General features: G+C 35.2%; 1 pseudogene; it reads right to left on the reverse strand.

The window, feature by feature from the left end:
- Nucleotides 1–4,261: 4,261 nt before the first annotated feature.
- Nucleotides 4,262–27,293, reverse strand: part of LOC104221368 (peroxisomal fatty acid beta-oxidation multifunctional protein AIM1-like) — a 43,536-nt pseudogene continuing 20,504 nt past the window's right edge.

A 27,293-nucleotide genomic window follows, 5' to 3' on the forward strand; every position in this document is an offset into this window, starting at 1 on the left:
GAACCCATCAGACAATGAAAATGTTGAAACAATTAATGCTAGCTTTTTCAGTTTTACTCAGACTTGTTTTTGGACAAGAGTGTCAAGCGGCCAGGTAAAAAGACGCCAATAAATTAATTTGAAGGTCCAGCTGGTCTGCCGTTAAACGTAAGGGTATTTTAATTAATAAAATTAACATAGTATGTACTTTTGAACTAATAGATGGATGGAATATGTATTTTTTGACGGAATTTTTACATTCCTATGCCACATAGGAAACCTTATTACCCTCAATGTTTAAGGTTTGACTTAATTACATTTAGTATACCAAATTACCAATTCTATACCATAATGTATTTTAACCTAAAAAGCTAGCATCCTTACCTTGAGCAGTTTTTGTTAACATATTAAAATATGTCACCTAATTGAGTCCAACTCATAAATTTTTTTGTGATACAGATTATTTGAAAATATGCATAAAATCATAATCATTTAAAACCAACGATGAGTAAATTTTTGCACTTAACATGGTTTTAGGAATAAATGGCGAGCAACTTGTTGGTACTAGTCAAATTACACAAAGCGTGTGAAAAACTTTAATTTTGTCAGTTAACAAAAGCTGAATTCAATTAAATTTTGCTATCTATCTAATACAGATTGTCAAGCATATTTGGATCATGCAAATATGTTCAATTAAATTAACATGCATTCACCTGCCGCTAGCATTCAAATATATTCTGCCTGTTGACACGAAAGCATAAATCTAACCTGCTAGTGTGTGGGATTGAGGTTCGATTGTAGCCTATAGCTTAATTGGTATTTTTGACATTGGTACAATTTCTCATTTAATTGTAGCTTAATTGGTATTTTCGACATAATTGCGTTTTTTGCAGAAGATTTGTAGAAGTTTTAGTCGTTTTTGATTTGTGAAAACAGAGAACAAAGCATCTACAATCAGAATACAAATAATCTACAATTTATCTACAAAATATCTACAAACTGGGTACATTAAATTTTAATATCCCAATTCCCATTCAATTATAGCTTAATTGGTATTTTCGGCATAATTGCATTTTTTGCAGAAGATTTTGTAGAAGTTTTAGTCGTTTTTGATTTGTAAAAACAGAAAACAAAGCATCTACAATTAGAATACAAATCATCTACAATTTATCTACAAAATATCTACAAACTGGGTACATTGAATTTTTATATCCCAATTCCTATTCAATTGTAGCATAATTGTGATTTTTGACATAATTGAGTTTTTTCAGAAGATTTGTAGAAGTTTTAGCCGTTTTTTATTTGTGAAAACAGAAAATAAAGTATCTACAATCAGAATACAAATAATCTATAATTTATCTACAATTTCTGCAATATGTCTTCTTCTTCTTCTTCTTCTTCTTCTTCTTCTTCTTCTTCTTCTTCTTCTTCGAGTTTCAATCTGAAATTCAGTCAAAACCAAGTCTAATCTTCACCAAAACCCCTCAAAATTGAGATATAAACTCCAAACCATATTCCCGATTATTTTCAACAATACTCAATCCAAACAAATAATGATTTTTGAAAACCCAAATTTGAATTCAAAGCTTCAAGCTTTTTAATGGCTGTCAATGGTGAAAATATCTGGAAGAATATTTACTTCCATAATTGTAGCGTGCCTAAATAGGAATATCTGGAAGAATATTTAGTTCCAGATTTGTAGCGCGCCTAATTAGGAAGGAATCAGCTCCTAATAATTGGCAATGATCAGCAATTCTTTAATTTTTTGCTTATCCGTCTCTCGATTTGTACTTTTAATGGAGATGCTAAGTGAGTTCCTGTGCAAGGAAAGGAGTGGCAAGGTCTTAATAAACTTGTTCAACTACTGTGTAGGTTGTAGGATATGATTTCAAGGAGAAGAGATTTAAGCATCTGCATCGGTCTGCAATTGGATTCCCAGAAACAATATTCTTTTATTCAGGGACATCATCTTCCCAAACTTCAAGGGAAGCAGCTTTAAAAGGAGAAGCGCCGGTGAGAACACAGTTTCAAGAAGAACCTTAAATATATACCATTCATAATTGGTATTTAATGAATGGTATATATTTTGTAGAATAACTGTGAACATGGCGGGTAAATATGAAACTATGCACATTTTTAGTAATAAGGTTTCATATATGGCATAGGAAGGAAAAAGTCTCTTTTTTGACTAATAGATGGACGGAGGTAATAAATAAACCATTTATCAAACAATAGGGGTAGTTTAGGCCCTTTTCCTTTTCTTTTATCAAAGGACTTCCACTATTAAAATTTTCTTTTGGACATTTTTTTTCTCCCTCAGTTCTATTCTTTTACGGTATATTTATAGGGGGATTTGCAGCCGTACCTTATATCTGTGCCACTTTTTAACCTGTACCATATTTTTAAAAATTATTGATTTGGTAGCCAACTGACAAAAAATCCGTAATAATATGACAATTAAACCCCTGACAAAAGATATAAAACTTGCATCATGCATTAATCGCGTGATCTGCAACCTCATTCATGAAAAAAAAAATCTCCTCCTCTCCCCTCAGCAGCTTTATCAAAAAATTAGAAACATATCCAGATTCATCTTCAGAATCACCCTTGCATGAAGTTGTTTCACGTTAAAGCTAAAACTTCATGCTAATATAGCATTAAGTTGTTTCACATTGACGCTAAAACTTCATACTAATGCTTGCTGAAGTTATATATCCCGCAATCTACAGTTTTGTCATGAGTTATATCCGAAACATCAGTCTAAACATGCTTAAGTTTTTTAGTTTGTTTGCTAAAACTTCAGACTAAACATGCTTAAGTTTTTAGTTCATTTGCTAAAACTTCAGACTAAACATGCTTAAGTTTTTTAGTTCATTTGCTAAAATTTCAGACAAAATATGCTGAAATTATTTGGTTCATTTGCTAAAACTTCAGACAAAATATGCTGAAGTTTTTAGTTCATTTGCTAAAACTTCAGACTAAACATGCTTAAGTTTTTGTCTTGCAATATGTAATTTTCTAAAGAGATTTTGCTAATGCACGATGAAGTTATTTAGTTCATTTGCTAAAACTTCATACCAAACACATGCTGAAGTTTTGTGACACAGTCTACAGTTTTGTCCTGAGTTTTATCCGAAACTTCAGTCTAAACAAATTGAAGTTTTTTAGTTTATTTGCTAAAACTTCAGTCTAAACATGCTTAAGTTTTTGTCATGCAGTTTGTCAATAGTCTTTTATTAAAGAAAGACGAAATTGTCTTTTTAAAACGCTTTTAACAAAAAAATAGGTACGAATGCAAACAGAAAAAAACGGATATAAGTTAAAAGGGGGTGGCCAAATAGAGCGTCCCGTGCAATTTTTACTGTATTTATATAAATTTATCTTCATTCGGTTGCTTTTTGTTTGAGTGTTTTTTTGGATCTATAATCAAGATTTGTTGCATCTAATTCAGTTTCACATGTCTTCGGTATCATTCTTCATGCGTCCTATTTTAATCCTCCAAGGGAGGATGAAGTGCCGGACACCATTAGTTTTGAGGTAAAGAATCTATGTATGTTCTGCCAGTAAAAGTTCAAATATATTTCATTATTTTAGATTTTCAAATATTATTCTTGTGCACTTTTTGACAATTGTTTCCAATATAAAGAGAGCATTGTTATATATTTAAATCTCCTTTTACTTGAAAAGTATTTGTTAATTCCTAAAGTTTCGTAAGATAGGGAAATAATAGGAGAGTACTACTTTTCTAGATAAACGGAGGATGAAATTTTAGCAAACATGAGCAATCTTCCTAAAACAAATTGGCTGGATTTTCTAGAAAATGAAAGGAGATGACAATTTAAACAGTTAAACAATTGGTTATGTTGTTTGGATTTCAAAATAATTAATTATTAAATTTCTGAATTTTTAAAAATGATAATTCCTTCAGCCAAAGCAAAGAATTTCCTTCTTGCCGAAAAATCATAAAAATTACGGGTACAACATTCTCCTAATTGTCTCACACAAAATGGAAGTCTGAAACACCATTCTTTATTCCAATTAAGCAACAAAGACCATCAACAACTATGAGTTTCTGATTTCATGACAAAATAATTAATTATACCGGAGAGATACAAAAGATTATTATACACTTAACTGAATAGGAATAACATTCGTTATTCTTAAGAATTTATACTTTTTTCAAAAAAAAAAAAAAATTATTATTCATTAATATAAGGTACATGCGCAATGCGCGTATCCTAAAACTAGTTATAAGAAATACGATAAACTAAACACCAATGCTGCTGCTTTCAAGATATCTCTCTCTATCCCTATGGGTGATCTCCCTGCATTTGATTGAAATATAAATAATATAAGCAGTGTAACTATTCTAAACATTCAAGATGCCAAATAATAGAGAAAAAGGGCTAGTCACATACTTGACAAAAAATAAAACAAAAAAGAGAAAGTAAAAAAAAAGGATTTTACTCAAATTTTCTAAAGATGCAGGAGTAGTTGTAATATATAGTGCACATACCAATGGTATGCCTTTGGTAGCCCTTTCTTCCAAGAATAGTGATGGCTTGAAAAAGTTACCATATGCTTCTGACCAACTTTTCAGACGTTTATATATGTATTCTGCTCCAATTGAATCTGCCCAATACATGATACCACCCCTGCAAACACAAAGTAGAAGCTAATATATACTATAAGTTTGTGAATAGTTATCAGATACAGGAGTGGCGGGCCCTTGCTGTTGCATGAGGGTTAACTCACGCCCAAAACTCCTCCGACATGAATTCTACTTTGATTCAAGCCCGAGAATAAGTAAGCACACGAATGTATTTAACTAATATGACCTTTTAATCATCCTTCAAGAGAATGTCAATCTTTGGAAGAACATGCATCAAATTTTTGATGGTAAATAAGAGTACTTATTACTTTAGGAGAGCAGCCCATGGGCTAGGCCACAGTTTGCATAGGGCTGGGTTGAGCTAGCATTTCAAAAACACGAATTTGCAGATGGTGTCCCTTTTAAGGGATGATATGTAACTTTTGTCTCCATTTTTAAGAGTTCTATAGATATAAGACCAAGTGACACAACTTTGTCGGGGCGGGGCATAACTTGTTCAAAGTTATACACTCGTGCATGTTAAAAGTTATGCCCACTAGCATAACTTTGAACAAATTAGGCCCGGGAACTTGAGTTATGCCCCGCCAACCTACTCTTGTAAAAATTACTTAAACAGAGATAAAAGTTAATAGCATCCTGAAATGATCCTATTTTTGCAAATCTCCCTTCTGAAACCCTTTCAAATGATGGGTTGGATGACAAAATCTATAGCCCTCGTGGGTTGGGCTGGATCAGCACATTTTGACGGTTCTAACAAAAGCCCAATCTCCAGATTGGGTGCTGAGCAATCAAAGGCAGCACACAAATTTAATTTAGACCAGTAGCATCCTGAGAAATAATTACCATCTAATCTCACAAATCGACCACAATGAACGCCATGTCTTACTTTATAAGGTAGCAATTAGACAAGCTGGGTTGCTAGACCTGGTACGAGTAACTAATCAGTAACGTTCTTCAAAAGAGGTAAGATGATATTAGGATCTACTCTTATCTACAGGAGACAGTAGGTTACTCTCTTCATGCTGAACCTCATCATTCAAAATGTTGGTGAATGAGTGTCAACTCACGCTTAAAGCTCCTCCGACATGAGTCCTACTTCGAATCGTTCTGAGAATAAGGAAGGACTTGACGACAACACATTATGAAGAGCTAATACAATCATACCTCTCTGAAGGGAATTTCATCCCGTGGACCGAAGCAATATCAAGGTCTGATGCTCTCAGAACAACTCCTTCCTGAATAACTCGGCACCCCTCATTAACCACAGGAAAGAAGAGCATTTCCACTATTTCTTGGTCCGTCACAGATATTGGCTGCCAAATTATAATTCACCAAACATGTCGGCATGCTCAGTGAAATAAGGCAGGCAAAAATATTACTATATAGATAATTAATTGCCCTGTCAAAATGCCTCATGAAATTCAAGAATGAATAACATATCAAAATTACAGAAAGTTCCACATAACGATATGCCATGAGGCCACGAAGAAAAATTATTACTGGAACAAAAAAACATAAGAAACATTTTACGTCTCCCCTGTTGCGGAAGTCAAATGTATATAGTGTGAATAAGTCACAACTACTATACCAAAAATTATGACAGCCACCAAATAATAAATAAGACAATAAAGCAACAATAAAGGGAACACCAGAATTTACGAGGTTCGGCTAATTTTGCCTACTCCTCGGACACAACCAATATTTTATTTCACTCCAAAAATACAAGTGAAATAATACTAAAGAGAGAAGATACAAATGCCTTAAACAGATGAGAAGGCAAATGAGAGGTGTGTTTCAATCCTAAACATTAGGCCTTCTTTTATAGGGGAAAAATCCCCCCCAAACTTAACTCCCAACCAATGTGGGACTTTGGCATTTTGCCAAACTTTAACAAATCTCCACCTTGGCAAAAATTCCACATCTTCAATTTTCTCTCAATAACAAATTTTGATTGTGTCTTCATCTTCAATCTTCAGTTTTCAACAATGTTGATCAAATCCAAACAATGTTGAAACTTGACCGCAGTCACCACCTTTGTCAGCATATCAGCAGGATTCTCCGTAGTATGAATTTTCTTCACCGTGACTCCACCTTCTTCTATGATTTCTCGTACGAAATGATACCGAACATCAATGTGCTTCGTCCTTGCATGATAAACTTGGTTCTTCGCTAATTGAATAGCACTTTGACTATCACAAAAAATTGTGATACCTTTTTGTTCAACACCAAGCTCCTTTAGCAATCCTTGAAGCCAAATTGCCTCTTTCACAGCCTCTGTAATAGCCATGTACTCTGCCTCTGTTGTAGACAAAGCAACTGTTGACTGCAAAGTAGACTTCCAACTAACTGGTGCCTTTGCAAAAGTAAACACATAACCAGTAGTTGATCTTCGTTTGTCCATATCACCCGCAAAATCTGAGTCACAATATCCAACTACAGACTGATTGTCTTCCTGCTCAAAAACTAACCCGACATCTACAGTATTATGAATATACCGTAGAATCCACTTCACAGCTTGCCAATGCTCCTTCCCTGGATTGTGCATATATCTGCTAATAACTCCAACAGCTTGTGAAATGTCAGGCCTTGTGCAAACCATTGCATACATCAAGCTACCAACAACATTTGCGTATGGTACCTTTGACATATACTCTCGTTCAGCTTCATCCATTGGCGACATAGTAGTACTTAGCTTAAAATGGGAAGCAAGTGGAGTACTAACTGGCTTAGTCTTGTCATCTATGCCAAAACGTTGAAGTACTCTCTTCAAATATTCCTTTTGAGATAAACAGAGTTTCTTTGAACGTCTATCTCTAATTATCTCCATGCCAAGAATTTTCTTTGCCTCACCCAAATCCTTCATCTCGAACTCCTTCTTCAGTTGAATCTTCAACTTATCAATTTCTTCCGAATTCTTGGAAGCTATCAACATATCATCAACATATAGGAGAAGATATACAAAGGAACCATCTTTAAGCTTGTGCAAATACACACAATGATCGTATTTGCTTCTCTTGTACCCTTGCCGCAACATAAACTCGTCAAATCGCTTGTACCATTGTCTAGAAGATTGTTTCAATCCGTACAACGATTTTTCAAGTTTGCACACCATATTTTCTTTTCCAGCAACTTTGAATCCTTCTGGCTGAGTCATGTAGATTTCCTCCTCCAAGTTTCCATGTAAAAACGCAGTTTTTACATCCATCTGAACTAGTTCCAAATCCAATTGTGCTACCAAAGCCAACATAATTCTAATGGAGGAATGTTTTACAACTGGAGAAAACACTTCATTGTAATCAATTCCCTCCTTTTGAGCATATCCTTTGGCCACCAATCTTGCTTTGTAGCGAACATTTACTTGGTTAGGAAATCCTTCTTTCTTTGCAAATACCCATTTGCACCCAATTGCTTTCTTTCCCTTCGGGAGATTGGCCAATCTCCATGTATGATTCTGATGAAGGGACTGTATTTCATCATTCATGGCAATCCTCCACTTATCTTCTTCTGAACTTTGGACAACATCTTTATAAGTGGTAGGAACATCATCAGCTACAATTGAGGTTGCACAAGCAACTGTCTCTATGAGACGAACATGTTTCGTTATTGTTCTTTTTGGCCTGCTGGTTGCTATTGATTCAAGTTGTTGTTGAGGTTCCTGAGTTGGAATCTCCTCTACTGGCTCTCCTTCTAGAGGGTAATCTTCATTTGTTTCCTCCTCTGCTTCTTGTGTAGGAAAAATAAATTTTCCCTCAAACTCCACCTGCTTAGAAGCATCTTTATTTTGTTTGGTATCTTCTGTTACCTTATTTACCATAGCAGATTCATCAAAGGTAACATCCCTGCTGAATATTACTTTCTTTGTCATAGGACACCATAAGCGATATCCTTTGACTCCAGAAGTAATTCCCATAAAAATAGCCTTCTTTGCCCTTGGATCCAATTTTGACTCCGTCACATGATAATATGCAGTTGAGCCAAACACGTGCAAAGAGTTATAATCTACAGCAGGTTTTCCATACCATTTTTCAAATGGTGTCTTGCCATCAATAGCAGCAGATGGTAGATGATTAATGAGGTGGCATGCATATGTAATTGCCTCAGCCCAAAATTCTTTGCCCAAGCCAGCATTGGACAACATACACCGTACCTTCTCCAGCAAGGTCCGGTTCATACGTTCTGCCACTCCATTTTGTTGTGGTGTATGTCTAACAGTGAAGTGTCGGACGATGCCATCATTTTCACAGACCTTATTGAAATGATCATTTTTGTATTCACCTCCATTGTCTGTGCGAATACACTTGATCCTCTTGCCTGTTTGATTCTCCACCATCGTCTTCCATTTGAGAAAAATTCCCAACACTTCATCTTTGCTCTTCATTGTATACACCCATACTCTTCGGGAAAAATCATCAACAAAGGTTACAAAATAGTGCTTCCCACCCAATGAAGGTGTTTTGGAAGGACCCCAAACATCTGAGTGTACATAATCCAAAATGCCTTTAGTATTATGGATCGTTGTACCAAATTTAACCCTTGTCTGTTTCCCTTTAACACAATGCTCACAAAACTCCAAGTTGCAAGCCTTTACTCCTTTTAACAATCCTTGATCTGATAGAGTTTTCAAGGATTTTCCTCCAGCATGTCCCAAGCGCATGTGCCATAGCTTGGTTGCTTCTGCCTCTTTGTCGTCACTGGATGTCACTGTCGCTGTCCCAATAACTGTACTGCCACGATAGCGGTACATATTATTATTCTTCCGATTAGCCTTCATTACCACTAGTGCACCGGAGCATACTCTCATCACTCCATTTTCTGCAATGATTTTGAACCCTTTTGATTCTAGGGCTCCCACAGAGATGAGATTCTTCTTCAAATCCGGTACATATCGAACATCTATCAATGTTCTGATCATTCCATCATGGTTCCTTAATCGTATTGAACCAATGCCATATGAGGTAAGAGGGCTGTTATCCGCTGTGTGGATGACTCCATATTCTCCTTCTTGAAATTCCACGAACCAGTCCCTGTTGGGACACATATGATAGCTACAAGCCGAGTCCATCAACCATATGTCTGATGATGTTGATGACTCTGTTGTAACTAATGAGAAGTCTGAATCATCACAATCAGCTACATTTGAATCCATAATAGCCTTTCCATTGTTATGTTTGGCCTTATTCTTCAACTTCGGACAGTCTTTCTTCCAGTGCCCTTTTTCTCGACAAAAGGCACATTCATCTTTGCTGGGTCTGGATCTTGACTTGGATCTTCCCTTCTTTGTCCTCGTTTGATTTTGAGGACGACCCCTCACAAACAGTGCTTCTCCTTCTCCGCCCTTCTGTTTTTCTCGCTTTCTTTGTTCATAGCTGTACAAAGCCGAACAAACTTCTCTGAGAGAAATTTCGTCATTTCCATGGAGTAGAGTAGTTTCAAGGTGCTCGTACTCATCAGGAAGTGACGCCAACAACATTAAGGCCAAGTCACCATCATCATAAGTTGTATCCATATTTTGCAAATCTGTGACCAACTTATTGAAACTGGTGATATGTTCATTCATCGTGGTACCAGGAACATAGGTGAAGTGAAACAGTCTCTTCTTCATGTACAATTTATTTTGACTGTTTTTCTTCAAAAATTTATCCTCCAGTGCTTTCCATAATTTACTTGCAGAAGTTTCCTTTGTGTATGGATATTTCTGCTCTCTAGCAAGGTAGGATCGAATGGTACCGCAAGCAACACGGTTGATAATTCTCCAATCTTCTTCTCCAATAACATCTGGTTTCTTTTCTTCAATGGCCAGATCTAGCCCTTGTTGAAAAAGGACATCTAGAACCTCGCCTTGCCACATCCCAAAATGTCCGGACCCGTCAAATATTTCGACCGCAAATTTCGCATTTGACACAATTCTTGTCATAAGCGAAGATGCCAATGATGACGTATTGTTGACACTTGATGTAGATTCTTCTTGTTTATTGTCTCCCATCTTTGACACAAATATTATTTAATAGCTGACGACACAAATCAAGATTATTCCTTTCTGATGTAGAAGATCAGACTAAGCTGCAACCACAGAGCATACTCAGACAGAACCTTGACTCAGTTACCAAGATAAATCTTTTCTGATGTGGAAGATCAGACTATGCTGCAACCACAGAGCATACTTAGACAGTACCTTGGCTCTGATACCAATTGTTGCGGAAGTCAAATGTATATAGTGTGAATAAGTCACAACTACTATACCAAAAATTATGACAGCCACCAAATAATAAATAAGACAATAAAACAACAATAAAGGGAACACCAGAATTTACGAGGTTCGGCTAATTTTGCCTACTCCTCGGACACAACCAATATTTTATTTCACTCCAAAAATACAAGTGAAATAATACTAAAGAGAGAAGATACAAATGCCTTAAACAGATGAGAAGACAAATGAGAGGTGTGTTTCAATCCTAAACATTAGGCCTTCTTTTATAGGGGAAAAATCCCCCCAACTATTCATTTCCCACCGATGTGGGACAAACATTTCTGCCAACTATTTTAACATCCCCAGGTATAATGCTCACAAGTCTCCTGCACTCTTCAACTACTTTCGGCACGGATGGATTGAGTTCAGGATTCTTTCCCTTCTTGTATAAGTAGTAGCCTCTTCCGTCCTTCTTGCCTGCATTTTTAAAATTAGTTTTTCCAAATCAATAGCCAATAGGTAGGTCATTGGAATACATCCACAGAAAAAAAAAAAAAAGACTGCTAACAAAAAATTTTCCTCACAATATGACTAAAATTTATTATCACGAGTAAAACTATAGCAATTTTGATTCTTGTTCATCTAAACTATTTGATGAATTCCTTGTTTGCACAATTACGAAACAATAATAATTTATACGCAAGACATATTATATCCTCTATACCTGTATGGCCATTTTCCATCATAAGCTGAAGTAATGGAGACTGGAAAGTGCGATCTGGAAATGCTGCAGCAAACCCCTTGACTACTGCCAGATATACATTATATCCAGACAAGTCAAAAAGCCTGCAGAATTACAACAAGCAATTATAATGTATCATATTTCAAATGCAAATATTCTGTAAAACCACCGGATGTGTCATTACCGCTTCATACATCCTTTAAGCAAACACTCATTTCACAGAATCCCAAGACTAATTTAACATTTCTAAAACTTTAAGTTGCTTACAAAAGAATATTAGAGAACATAGATCAATAATTTTTAAGCGAACACATAAGAAACAGAATCAGGAGAGAGGATATTACTGAAAAGGTCCAATTCGCATGCCAAATTCAGTGCTTACTCGATCGACTCTGAAAACATCAACCCCCAGATTTGCCAACATGTCAGCTCCTTGCATGTATGGGAAAAATGTCCGGTTGACAGCAAAACCAGTGCAGTTTTTAACCACTATAGGAACCTTTTCGATGATCTTAGCAAATTTAAGAACGTCTAGTATTACTTGTTTAGACGTTTGTACAATTTCCAAGAGCGGCATCACATGAGCAGGGCTGCAAAAGTAGATAAGTAAGGAAATTCAGCATAAACATAAGGAATCAAATGTGCTTTGCAGATGAACTCAAGGACTTAATCTGACAGCTGTATTTGAATAGCATATCAAAAGACAATTTAGAAGCACAAACTATTTTCCTCTTTGACCATTCAACAAAACTGTGCAGTGAATAAAAGATATCTTTACAACATTCATGTGTTCTCTTATACTCCATTCAGAATGCTCTACAATGTAAGTTGTGTAATATTTGATATTGTTTCTCCGTTTTTTCCTATTAGGTCACTAACATGTTCCTTCTATCATATACAAAGGAGAAACATAGAAGAGAGCAGTAAAAAATATATTAAAGCTTCTGCTTCAATACCCCTAAGATGCTTCAGGATAAAGGAGCAAACAAAACAAATGGAAATGTATTCTCGACTTGACCAAGTCCTGATTGAAATCCGAAGTTAGTGGTTGCTACTCCCCTATATCCAATCTAAGGCTTTCAAAATATTGATAATGTACAATGAGATTCACGCTGCTATAATCTCGAGAGCCTCAAATCTTTATTCTGATACTCTGAACAGTCATAGTCGAAGATATAGACACTAGAGTAAACATTTATTCAATTTCAGGTACCAATACACTACTAATCTAGTTTCATAAACCCTACTAATCTTTATTGTGTATTTGGTCTTTGTGCCTCATAAACCCTACTAATCTAGTTTCACTATTACCATGCAACTTATGTATATATAATTTTGACTGTTCACCACCCTTCTAGGGATTGGACAAAGGAAAAATTCATGACACTGCCTTCTAGTTTTCCATCATGTCCCGCCTTGTGAATGAACTTCTAACAATATGTACTGCTTATTCTGTTCCCATTTTCTATACTTGCTTACATTTTTCACTTCAATTTATTAACAGAAAAGCTTTTCAGTTTGCCTATCAAAGAGTGTAAATTTCTAAATTTATATCTCCGTAATTTGAAAATGACATTCAGAAAGCGGGAAACATACCTTCTATTGATTTAAGTGACTTTTGCAGACAGTCATAGTTGATTTCTTTGAGAATGACTTGTATAGAACTGAGTATAAGAGCTGTGGAAATACCAGAGCCCATTAAACCACCACCAACAACAGCAACCTTCTCTATCTTCCGGTGTTTAAGCTGACAGTCAGTAATGCCTGGTACCTGTACATAGTAGAAGTTCCAATTTTTTCAAAGGATGACCAGGCAATACAGCATTTTGAAACAGTTCTTAGATGGGCAATGTACCAAATTTAATAACATTGAGATCCTAACGACATTTGTGGGATGCATAATCAAGACTTGCATGGTTATATAATATTTTTAAGAAGTCGAACAAATGTAAATATCTGCAGGAAGTCAGTGCACTTTTGGACAATGCATATACACTAAACCTCCAATGCAGCCTCTAAATACAATGAAATTATCAAAATAGTTACTCTCTGTAGAAATTAATGGAATGAATTTAGATACTAAATAGATTTCACTTTATGTACTATGTATAGGACTTCCCTTTCGCTTAACTCATAAATTGGGCTGCTGAGCAGGATAATTAGAGTACTAAAGGGCATATTAGGTGAGTCAAGTAACCATGAAATTGCAGCGCTTATAGATTGTACCTTTGATGTTGCACGTTCAGCAAAATACACATGAAGCAGAGCTCTAGCAGATTTTGATAGGACTAATTCTCTTAAAACCTTGTCCTCCTACAAATAGCAGCAACCCATTAACTCGACAACTGACAAAATTAACCAGATTGGAGAATCTCACGATAAATGTTCGAAAGACAATCAAAATAACTACAAAAAAATAGTAGAGATAGAAAATACAAGATCTCATGTAGCAAATACATAAATCTGCACTTGCATCTTTTTACTAAAAGTTTTTGCATGAGAGGTACAGAACTTTATGGAATGCTTTATATAAGCTTCACCTTCAAAACTCCAGCATAACCTCCAGAAATGATGCCCTCTTCTATCACATCGAGGCAGGCTTTATAATGAGGCATACTTGGAGATGTCTTCAAAACCTTTTGCCTAGCAGTTTCCAGGATAGCAGATGACTCGCGTATAGGTTCAATTTTATCTGTCCTTTGAAGTGTATTAAGACGGGCTTGCCGTCCTTCTGCAATATCTAATGCCCAGAGACGAGAAACTGTTAAGAGGTCTTTGAAAGATACCACATCATTGATAAGTCCCAACTCCTTCCCTTCTTCAGAAGTAATGATCTTGGATGACTGTCACATGGTAATTACCAGTGTTTAACAAAAAGATAGGTGGAAAGGGGAAAATGGAAAAGACCCAAGCTTTGCGCGTTTAGATAATCTGTTAACCCCGCCAAACAACTTAATCAGTTCAAACATTAAATAAATGTTACAAGAAAAAGCTCTGTAAGAATGGAGTATCTCTTTTGCCAGTTTCAACAGAACTACGGCAGCATCAATCCGTTGATATTGTATTTATTATTTGGTCACTTAACGCAGACTGTGATCGTTAAATTGAAGAAATTCTCATCTAATAGAGAGAAGTCCATGCAATTCACGAGGCACCTCGCTGCATTGGACTAATCAATTAATCAACAGAAACCATCTCCCCATGCAAGAGACGGAAACACCAATTGATAGAAAAATAAATCGTTAGAATATGGCTTACCATCGACATATCAATGGCCTTTGATGTCCCAACGAGCCTTGGAAGACGCTGAGTGCCTATGAGCATATGTGTGGCTTTATCAGGAAAGTCAATGGATAACGGAAGCAACAGAAAGCACTCAGTTAACCAACAACAATTCAACAAAGCCAGACATCATTACCTCCACAACCAGGAATAATTCCAAGCTTAAGTTCAGGTAGACCAAGCTCAGCCTTCGGCGTTGCAATTCTAGCACTGCACCCCTAGAAAATATCAATGATATAAGCATGTTAGCCAAAAAACTGAATGCTACAAAAGTGTAAAACCATAAAGTTGAACAATACAATTTGCAAAAAATAACAAACCATGGCCAATTCCAAGCCACCACCAAGGGCAAATCCCAACAGAAGGCTTCTTCCCATCTACAATAACCAACATCAGGACAAATAAGTTATTGCAGAATTTGTTAGAATATACTATAAGCCATGCGTATTGTTATAGTATTCTTTATGAACAATTATTTATTTACTTGTTTAAATTCAATAGTTTCATTTTAAATAGATCATGTGTTGGTTTGTGTGTCTATTGCTTACATAGTAGATGATTTAGTGTATAGAGTTTAGCTTATACACGGAAGATTAAATCATCGGTTCTTGTAAGACATAAAAGTTAATGTTCACAATCTAATGATGGAATTGGACAAATCATCGGAATGATTGTAGCACAAGATTAAATATAATTTATCTTGATTATGGGAATGGTTTAATTCCAACTTCTTGTGCTAGTACATTTTGTATGTATTGAACGGATCAAGTAGAGATGAGTATTTTATACTGACTTTATAAAATAATTTCTCTAGTCCATTTAATGTACTTATACTCTTAATCCTGATATAATTATTATTAGCTGTGTATGTCACTTGTTGTTTTGATTTATTAAAAGGCGAGATTCTTTCGCGAGTCAATAAGCCTGGTAAATTGGATAACAATGATATACATTGGCGAAGTAATAATTAGTTGATGGAATCCATGTCTCGATTTTGAGATTGATGATACTCCTTTATGAAAGCTTATAAGTTTTCATGTGTAAACCCGGCCGGTGGATTTTGTATCCGACACATGAAATAAGTTAAGTGTAAGTCTAAAGGAAGTAATCAATAAATTAAATAGTCAGTAATTTAATTTGATTGATTAGTATCTGAATCTTAACATGGGGAGTTAAATAAGGTTTTATGGAAGAATTTCGAAATTGAACTAAGGAGTGCAATTACGAATTTTTAGTGGAATAATTCGTAATTTATTATGATGGAAATTAGTTTCAGAATTTCGAAATTAATATCATAATAGGAAGCCTTGTTAATTAAATTCTGTGGTCCCTACTGTGCCTAAATAATAGAAAATAGTGGAAACTGTTACTTAGTGGGAAAGAAAACGTGGAAACCGTCCCTTAGTGGGAGAAGGAAACCTAACAGGTTTTGAAAACGGTTTTGACCTAAAAACGCAGCTATATATATGGATATAAGGGTTGGATGTTTTTGACATGATTCTGACTTCGGTTTCTACTAGAATTTTTCCCACCCAAAATTCTCTATTTTCGGTTATTGTTTGGGTAACACAGTAGAAGACTGTGGAAATCTGCTAGTGTGTTTTCAACTGAGGAACTGGAGAACGACCTAGATTTGTTGTGTTTACGCTTCAAGAGGTAATCCTAAAATCTCCATACATGCTAGTTGTTTAGATTACACGTGAATAAGATTCTGTTATTGCTTTCGCTGTGGTATATATTCCAAAAATTGGTATAAGAGCTTACTCATGTCTAATTAAATAATTAGGATAAACCATAAGGATTAATATCATGTTCTATATGCAAGTTTTGAATTACATGCAAAGTTCGTTTTTCTGAAAACCTGCACTGTTTTTTGGTGTGATTATCTGTTATGGGTTGTGTTGATTATTCTGAAAACTTGATGTATCCTTTTAATATTGGTGATGTTGAGTTAGAATAATCTGAAAATTGAATTTTATCATGTAAAACGGAAAAATACGTTTTGCTGAATTAGGACAGAAAATCGGAGGTCAAAAAGTTGACGGACTCCGATTGACCTGAAACTTGGCAGGTCCATGCGAAACGGCCCAGTGAGCAATACTCATGGATTAATGATTGAAGTCATTTTTTGGGCGTTCGGGGTCGTTTAGATGGTGTTTTTGCTGTTTTTCTAAAATTCTGAAATTTTATTTTTAGTTGTTTTTAATTCCAATAATTGTGGGGATCAATTCCCTTGGTCCCCGGGCTTAAAAAATCAGTGATATAATGTTTTTACACGTTGAAGTAGGTCTTCTTCCATATCGGATAAAAATATTATGAATAATCACTATGTTATACTAGTCATTGATTATTTGTATTTACTCTCCATCTAAGTATGCATGTTGGTTCAATGGGACTAATATATGTTGAATGTTGATATTCACTTGGCTTAAATTAACAGTTTACTCTCCATCTGAGTATGACATGTTTAAGTTTATGGAGTGAAAATCTGTCATTATATATGTATATTGCAAGAATAGCTTCTTTCCCATCGAAATTTGTTGTTCAAGGTGCATAGATTGTATATATATAATGTGTTTTGAATTTTAATGTTCATAATACAAACTGATTTGATCTATTTAAATATTTAATGTCTCCCAGATTAACAATGACTGCTTTTAATCCCCTTACTGCCATTCTTACCCAAAACAAACTTGAGGGTCCAAATTATGTTGATTGGAAACGAAATTTGGATATTGTTCTAATTGCTGAAGAGTACAAATTTGTGCTCGATGAGGTGTGTCCAGAAAAACCTGGAGATGATGCCACAGATGATGAACAGAAGGCTTACCAGAAATGGATTAAGGCTGATGAGATGGCGCGGTGTTACATTTTGGCATCCATGTCGAATGTTCTGCAACATCAGCATCAGTCGATGGAGTCTGCTTATGACATTCTGGAAAATCTCAAAGAAATGTTCGGAGATCAGAATCGTGCGGCTAAGCAGACTGCCATGAAAGCCCTTCTGAATACCAAAATGGTTGAAGGTTCATCGGTCAGGGACCATGTTCTGAAGATGATGAGTCTTCTGAATGAACTGGAGGTCCTTGGAGCTAACATTGATAAGGACACGCAGGTTGAAATGATCCTGCAGACTTTGCCTGACAGTTTTCAGCAATTTCGCCTGAATTATAACATGAACAAAATGGATTTGTCCCTTGCGAAATTGTTGAATGAGCTGCAGTCGGCAGAGACTATTATCAAGTCCCAAGCTCCTCCCGTGGCATTGAATTTTGAGGCAGGTTCTTCTTCTAAGCCGAGAGGCGGGCAGAAAAAGAAAAAGGCTCAAAAACCCTCTGTTGGTGGCGCGACTGCTGGTGTGAAAAAGGCTAAGGGCAAGTGTTATCACTGCAAGCAGCCCGGGCATCATAAGAAGCAGTGTCCAACTTATCTGGCCAAGCTGAAAAATAAACCAGGTGATTTACATCTACTTGTCGTTGAAACATTTTTAGCGGCTGTTTCTACCATGTCATGGTGTGTAGATTCGGGAGCCACTAATCATATCTGCACTTATTTGCAGGGGTTTCAGGTAACGCGGCGGCTAAGTAAAGGAGAAATCAATGTTTATCAAGCAGACGGTTCAGCAGCCCCAGCTTTAGCATTAGGAAATATTAGTATTTCGTTTGGTAGTGGTAGAGTTTTAGCTTTAAAAGACACATTATATGTACCTTCCGTTAGAAGGAATTTAATTTCGGTTTCTAGCGCTATGAGAGATGGTTATGATTTTAATTGTCATGACGTTGATAAATGTGTTATTACTCATAATAAGCGTTATCTCTCTTCGGCTACATTGATTAATGGTCTTTTTGTTGTTGACTCTATTCCTAAACCGTTACCACCTAAAGAACTGAATAATGTTGATTTACCAAGCAAGAGAAAACGTTCTTCTGAATTGAGTGAAACATATTTATGGCACTTGCGTTTGGGTCATATAAATCTGAACAGAATTTCCAGGTTGGTCAAGGATGGACCTTTAAGTTCATTGAAAGTGGAGGCACTACCAACTTGTGAATCTTGTTTAGAAGGGAAAATGACAAAACGAAATTTCCCCTCAAAAGGAAATCGGGCAAGTGATAAATTAGAATTAATTCATTCTGATTTGTGTGGTCCAATGAATGTCCAAGCAAGAGGTGGTTTTGAGTATTTTGTGACTTTCACAGATGATTACTCAAAATATGGATATATTTATTTGTTGCGTCGAAAGTCTGAATGTTTTGAAAAGTTCAAAGAATTCAAGACTGAGACTGAAAAGCGACATAATAAACATATCAAGACACTACGATCTGATCGTGGTGGGGAGTACCTCTCTACGGACTTCATTGGTTATTTATCAGAATGTGGAATTACATCTCAATTATCTGCACCTGGAACTCCACAACAAAATGGTGTAGCTGAAAGAAGAAATAGGACTCTTATGGAAATGGTTAGATCAATGATGAGTTATTCCGATTTGCCTTCGTCTTTTTGGGGACATGCCTTAGAAACGGCGAATTATGTTCTGAACTTAGTTCCTTCAAAGTCAGTACCCTTGACCCCTACAGAATTGTGGACTGGGCGCAAGCCTAGTCTGCGGCATATTCGAGTTTGGGGTTGTCCGGCACATGTGCTAAAGGGGAAAACGGATAAATTGGAGGCAAGAACGGATGTATGCGTGTTTATAGGTTATCCAAAAGGGACGAAAGGTGGTTTATTCTATTGTCCTAAAGAGAAAAAGGTAATTGTTAGCACAAATGCCAAGTTTCTAGAAGAGGACTATTTGATGAACCATGTTCCTAGAAGTAAACTCGTTTTACAGGAACTTAGCAAAGGAATGGAAACTCAGTCATCTGAAAATCAAAACGACCATATCCAAACCCCGGAAGTCGATTTTGACATACCATTGCACTTTAGTAGTGGGAGAAATGTCAATAGACTTCATGTACCATAAGAACAAGTGCCCGCAGTCATACTACCACAAAGTAGTGGGAGTCATGTTGAGCAGACTGCACAACAGGAAGAAGTCGTTGATATCCCTGTGGATAACATGGAGACTCAGGTTCCTGATGATGTTGTGGTTCAACCACAAAATCAACGTGATGTAGTTGCAACTGATGTAGTGCGTAGTCGTAGTGGGAGAGAAATAAGACAGCCAATTCGTTACACGCTCTTGGGAGAATCATATGATAGGATCCTTGAGGAGCCTACCTCCGAACCTGTCAATTACGACCAAGCACTACATGATAAGGATGCCGATAAGTGGGTTGCTGCTATGAAATCAGAGATGGAGTCTATGTACTCTAATCAGGTTTGGGATCTTGTAGAACCAACTGATGGGGTTAAACCCATTGGATGCAAATGGATCTATAAGAAAAAGAGAGGTGTAGACGAAAAAGTACAAACTTTTAAAGCAAGACTTGTAGCGAAAGGGTTTACTCAGAAAGAAGGGATTGACTATGAGGAAACCTTTTCGCCGGTAGCCATGCTTAAGTCTATAAGGATTCTCTTATCCATTGCTGCTCATTATGATTATGAGATTTGGCAAATGGATGTCAAGTCAACTTTTCTTAATGGAAGTCTTGATGAGTGCATCTATATGATGCAACCAGACGGTTTTATGAAAAGTGGCAAAAAGCACATGTTGTGTAAGCTTAAAAGGTCCATTTATGGACTAAAACAGGCATCTAGGGCATGAAACACTTGTTTTGATAAGGCGATTAAAACTTTTGGTTTTGATCAGTGTCTTAACGAATCTTGTGTATACAAAAAGTGGGATGGGGACAAAGTGGCATTTTTGATCTTATATGTAGATGACATACTGCTCATAGGAAATAATGTGGGCATGTTGAATTCAGTTAAGCAGTGGTTGTCCACACATTTTGATATGAAAGATTTGGGAGAAGCGGCTCATATCCTTGGGATCAAACTCTTGCGAGATCGCAAGAAAAGGATATTAGGCTTGTCCCAAGGTCTTTATATTGATACAATACTCTCCAGGTTTAGCATGCATGATTCCAAGAAAGGATTCCTTCCTTTCAGACATGGAATTTCTCTATCTAAAGATCAGTCTCCTAAGACTGATGAAGAGATAGAAAAGATGAAGGCGGTCCCTTATGCATCAGCTGTGGGGAGCCTCATGTATGCTATGTTATGCACTAGGCCTGATATCTGCTTTGCCGTTGGCGTTGTTAGCAGATTTCAGTCTAATCCTGGGAAAGAGCATTGGACGGCGGTTAAACATATAATCAAGTACCTGAAAAGGACTAGGGATTACATGTTGATCTACCAATCGGATGACCTGGTACCTATTGGGTATACTGATTCGGATTTCCAATCAGACAGAGATTCTAGAAAGTCTACCTCAGGTAATGTGTTTACTCTTGGAGGTGGAGCCATAAGTTGGAGGAGTATCAAGCAAACTTGTGTTGCTGATTCCACCATGGAAGCCGAATATGTGGCAGCCTCTGAGGCAGCCAAAGAGGCAGTTTGGCTCGGTAACTTCCTGAGAGAGTTGGGTGTGGTTCCTTCGATTCAAGCGCCAATTACGCTTTACTGTGATAATAGTGGTGCGGTTGCAAATTCAAAGGAGCCACGAAGCCATAAGAGGGCAAAGCACATTGAGCGTAAATATCATTTAATTCGTGATATAGTGCAGAGAGGGGATGTAGTGGTCACCAAGATTGCGTCAGAGAACAACTTGGCAGATCCGTTTACTAAGAGCTTACCACAGAAAGACTTTTGATAAGCATGTAGAAGGAATGAGTGTCAAAATTGTAGACGCATGGTTATTAGTCTAAGTGGGAGATTGTTAGAATATACTATAAGCCATGCGTATTGTTATAGTATTCTTTATGAACAATTATTTATTTACTTGTTTAAATTCAATAAAGTTTCATTTTAAATAGATCATGTGTTGGTTTGTGCGTCCATTGCTTACATAGTAGATGATTTAGTGTATAGAGTTTAGCTTATACACGGAAGATTAAATCATCGGTTCTTGTAAGACATAAAAGTTAATGTTCACAATCTAATGATGGAATTGGACAAATCATCGGAATGATTGTAGCACAAGATTAAATATAATTTATCTTGATTATGGGAATGGTTTAATTCCAACTTCTTGTGCTAGTACATTTTGTATGTATTGAACGGATCAAGTAGAGATGAGTATTTTATACTGACTTTATAAAATAATTTCTCTAGTCCATTTAATGTACTTATACTCTTAATCCTGATATAATTATTATTAGCTGTGTATGTCACTTGTTGTTTTGATTTATTAAAAGGCGAGATTCTTTCGCGAGTCAATAAGCCTGGTAAATTGGATAACAATGATATACATTGGCGAAGTAATAATTAGTTGATGGAATCCATGTCTCGATTTTGAGATTGATGATACTCCTTTATGAAAGCTTATAAGTTTTCATGTGTAAACCCGACCGGTGGATTTTGTATCCGACACATGAAATAAGTTAAGTGTAAGTCTAAAGGAAGTAATCAATAAATTAAATAATCAGTAATTTAATTTGACTGATTAGTATCTGAATCTTAACAAGGGGAGTTAAATAAGGTTTTATGGAAGAATTTCGAAATTGAACTAAGGAGTGCAATTACGATTTTTTAGTGGAATAATTCGTAATTTAATATGATGGAAATTAGTTTCAGAATTTCGAAATTAATATCATAATATGAAGCCTTGTTAATTAAATTCTGTGGTCCCTACTGTGCCTAAATAATAGAAAATAGTGGAAACTGTTACTTAGTGGAAAGAAAACGTGGAAATCGTCCCTTAGTGGGAGAAGGAAACCTAACAGGTTTTGAAAACGGTTTTGACCTAAAAAATACAGCTATATATATGGATATAAGGGCTGGACGTTTTTTTACATGATTCTGACTGCGGTTTCTACTAGAATTTTGCCCACCCAAAATTCTCTATTTTCGGTTATTGTTTGGGTAACACAGTAGAAGACTGTGGAAATCTGCTAGTGTGTTTTCAACTGAGGAACTGGAGAACGACCTAGATTTGTTGTGTTTACGCTTCAAGAGGTAATCCTAAAATCTCCATACGTGCTAGTTGTTTAAATTACACGTGAATAAGATTCTATTATTGCTTCCGTTGTGGTATATATTCCAACTGAATTATCTATGTCAGTATGGAAAAAATAGGCAAATATCTTAGAGGATACTAGTGATTATGATGTGTTAATACTTTCTATTGTGTCAATCACAAGATCAACTGATGCATCCGGTAGAAGTGAGATATCCCCTGACATATCAAGCAACAAGCTGGTCATTTCACATTTAGAGCATTATCATAAATTAGTACAAGAAAATCTGAGTTACAACAATACCGTTCTTTTGAACATTCTGAACGACGTTGATATCAAGACCACCACAAAATTTGCCATCCCCTATAATGTTGGAAGAGAAATTTAATTTTCCAAGAGAGTTGTAAACCATAATATCTACTAATACCGCTGAAATATCGTATGTCACTCAAATTGTGTGCTTTGCCCAAATTAAAGATCTAATTTGGTCCAATGCGTTAAAAAACAACAGAAGATGTCCAAAAGCTTTACCTTCGAACTTGGAAAATTGCTCCTCTTCACGAGGCAGATACCTATTTTTAAGTGAATATACTCTTCATAATTTGTAACTGACCTCACTGACCCTCACAACATGAATGATCTCTTTTTCCTTCTTTTACTACAAGCATTATCTCTTTATTTCACCTCTTCCTTTGTTATTACCAAGGAAGAATCAAAAACACCATCATAATGATTTACCTAATAATTATTGAACTTGTAAGAATCTTTTGAATTAGCAAATTATGATTCTTGTGAAAAGAAAATAAGTTGGTGAATTAACTACTACTGAAGGATGATAAGTTACAGAAAATTTTCACCACCTTATGCTAGCTGCACAACATTTTATCCAATTCCCATATTTGTCAAAAGTTTCAAGAATTTTTTCATTATCCGCTCTTGATCTTTTACACGAGGCAGAACACGAGCTACCAAACGATGGGTCATGCCCGAACTTGTTTCTTTGAACTAAGTTTAATTTTTTTTTTTGGTTATTATCTTATAATTTATTTGATTACATACCAAACAAAACTAATACATTTTTTTTTAAAATTTTGACTTCATCTAACATGTATATCAAAAGGAATTTTGACATGTTTTCTTATGGAAGATTTATAATAGGCTATTTCATGCCACTCTATAAGTTTTGACCTTATTTAAATAAATTATGCAAAATAGCTTTCTAATTAGAAGTTCATCACCAGAAGATTTACCTTGCCATAACTCACGGCATATTATCTGAAGTTTAGTATATATAATATCCTGGTGTATCATCAGGAGTTTTTTATTGATGGGATTGCCAAGTCCTAGTGAATCACCAGGAGCATAGTACAAATTATATGAGAAATAAATTGCTTATAAATTCTGGCGGATCAGCAGGAGTACTTTCTGATGGATGAACTTTCATAAGTCTTGGCAAATCACCAGAAGCTTGGTACAAATCGTAGCGTAACTATGAAACATGTTTGTTTGCAAATTCCGGTGCGGATCATCGAGAATTTATTAGAATTTTTACCAATCGTTGTTGACTCCATATTTGATATTCGACATTCTAATATGAACCCTTATAATTTTTAATAGTTAGATTCAACGCAAAATAAAAAAATCCGTAGACACACGTTGTTTTCTTTTAATGATCAAGCTCAACAAAATCCAACAATAATTTTTTTTTCAAGTTCTTCAACTAAACCAATCATAAATAAGCAAAGGGTTTTCAATATTCTATGCAACACGTATGAAGAAGATGAAGAAGGAGGAAAAAAAGGAGGAGGAGCACAAGTTCTGACGGATATTTACATTTACTAAACTTTTTTAACATGGCAAAAGTTGAACACTAGCCCTTAAGGAGGATGATCGATGAAATTTCTTGTTCTTTTGGATAACTTCGATTATATATTAACTCAAATCAGCCCAACAATGGGCGACATGAGCTTTGTACAAATGGAATGGCAATGGGGCGGGACGGGTTGACGGGGTGGGTTTGGCAAAACCCACAAAAATTTCAACCCGCACCGCATAATTGTTTTTTCAATTTTCAACCCACCTCGCTTGAACCTGCCTCGCCCCACTTAATTTTTTTCTTTAATTTTTTTTCTAAAACAAATTAGTTTGACATTTTATTTTATAAAATGAAGTGTTTAATAGAATCACATAAACATAAAAATGAGAGAGTGTTATGCCGGTCTTCCAAAATAAACTAGTTGTCCATGTCAGGAAGAGCACGAGAAATTGAGAAAGTGCCGACAATAAAATTGAACTATATGTGTGGTTATTCTATAATTTTTATGTATGTATAATAATTCTATATGCATAATATATTATTATAGCAAAGAAAAAATCTACAAATAATTAAATTTTCTTCTTCATGATTCTGAAAATTAGGCACAAATGACTGTGAGATAGAGATTTTGATACTTTGGGACCCACATTCCACTTATTATTCCCTTACGTCATTGGTGCTAGTGAAGAAGAATGTGAAACTGTAGTTTAAATAATTAGTTTGCTTAAAAAAGATAAAATTTAAAGTTGCCCCGCAACTCGCCCCGCTTTAAAAAATTTTAAAATTATTTTAACCCGCCCTGCCCCGCCCCACATCCGCATAAGAAAAAACCCGCCCCGCGTCAAACAAAACCCACCCCACCCTGCACCCGCCTTCCCCGTTGCCATCCCTATGTACAAATTAACCCGATATGAAATTATGAGAAGCCCTCTGCCAAATTTGGATTAAATTGTGCGGGTCATATTTTTATGAGCGATTGACAGGAATAACCATATAACGGGCTGGTTTTTAAATATTGTTTCTATTTTAAAAGTATTTAAAATGACCCTGGCCTCACGCACATTTATTGTTTGTCAGAGATTTCTCACCGGATAATTTGTAGATTTTATGTTATATTTGCTACTAGTAAAAGGATAATATTGTGATGCTACTAAATTCTATAAGTTTAAAAGAACAAATTATACGAATAACTATTGACATAAACTTAAATATTATAACCCCATATATAGCGGGTGATTCAAACAAATAAAAATATAATATGATTCAAAAATAAATATCCTTTCCCTTTTAATTTACATAAAATATTTTTCTTATTAGCATGTTCCAAAAGAATGATACATTTCTGTATTTGGAAATAATTTAACTTTAAATTTTTTATTTTACCCATTTTACATATAATGAGAAGTTCTTACACCCATGCAAATATCATTGCCCCACAAAACTATTAAGATCATAAGTTTCAAAAGTTTTCTTTTTCGTTCTTAAATTTCGTGCCAAGTCAAACTATCTCATCTATATTGAAACTGAGTGAAGTCATACTATATAGAGTAATAACAAATAAAAACATTTAGTAATATCTTAATTTAAATTATAAAAATATATTATATTATTATCTCAACATAATAAATTCTCACATCAACATCAGCTTCTACCAAACTAAAATTACACAGTGACAAATTAATATATACATACATGATAATTTATTAACAACCAATATATTCTAACTTGTAGGAGTTACCAACTTATAAAACAGTTGGATCGTAATTTGCTCAATAATTTTGCTAACCACACAATTAAAGTCACATTGTTTTTAACAATTTAAATAATACCTTTGGGATATAGTTAAGATTAATATATTATAATTAATAAATATTAACCTACTTTAAATATTTCTCTTTTAGGATGCACATGTACTAAAAGAAGATGAATTCTTACATGTAATTCTTAATTAAATGAATCTTACCTTATGATTTTGTGATTCACTTTATTTTGTGTAAATAGCAATCCCAAATAGTGCAATTATATTTATCTATGTGTTTACTCTATCCAAATCTATTTCATTCTAATTGACACACACACACATATGTATGTATATATATATATATGTATATTCGACCCCATCGGTTGCTCGATCAATTGGCTCATACAATTTGAGAGAACATAAATATCAACAACGCGCTAAAAAGTGATTGTCCATACCTGAACCATTAGAGAAGAATCTATCCTCCCTTCTTATATATTTTAGCATAGCAACCGCTAACATTAGTAGAAAAAAAATGTATGTATTGCTTCCAAACAATTGAGATATAAAATAAATTATAATATATTAGATAATTAATTTTACCGTAAATAAATTAAGATAAGATAGAAATTCTCTATTTTTTGTTCTTTGTCTATTGTTACTGTGTTACCTGTTACATAATATGATTACATTATTACTTAACTTTTTATTAGCTTGTCACCTACTTTATATCCCTATATGTTACTTCTATTATAATATACCATAATGAATATGATTTTTTATTTCTCTTAAAATAATCTTTTTATTTATTTTTAATCTTTTACTACATAATATTTGAATTTATCAAAAATATTTTTGAGTAATAATTATT

This window comes from Nicotiana sylvestris, chromosome 8, assembly GCF_000393655.2.
Source record: "Nicotiana sylvestris chromosome 8, ASM39365v2, whole genome shotgun sequence".
Lineage (NCBI taxonomy): Eukaryota > Viridiplantae > Streptophyta > Magnoliopsida > Solanales > Solanaceae > Nicotiana > Nicotiana sylvestris.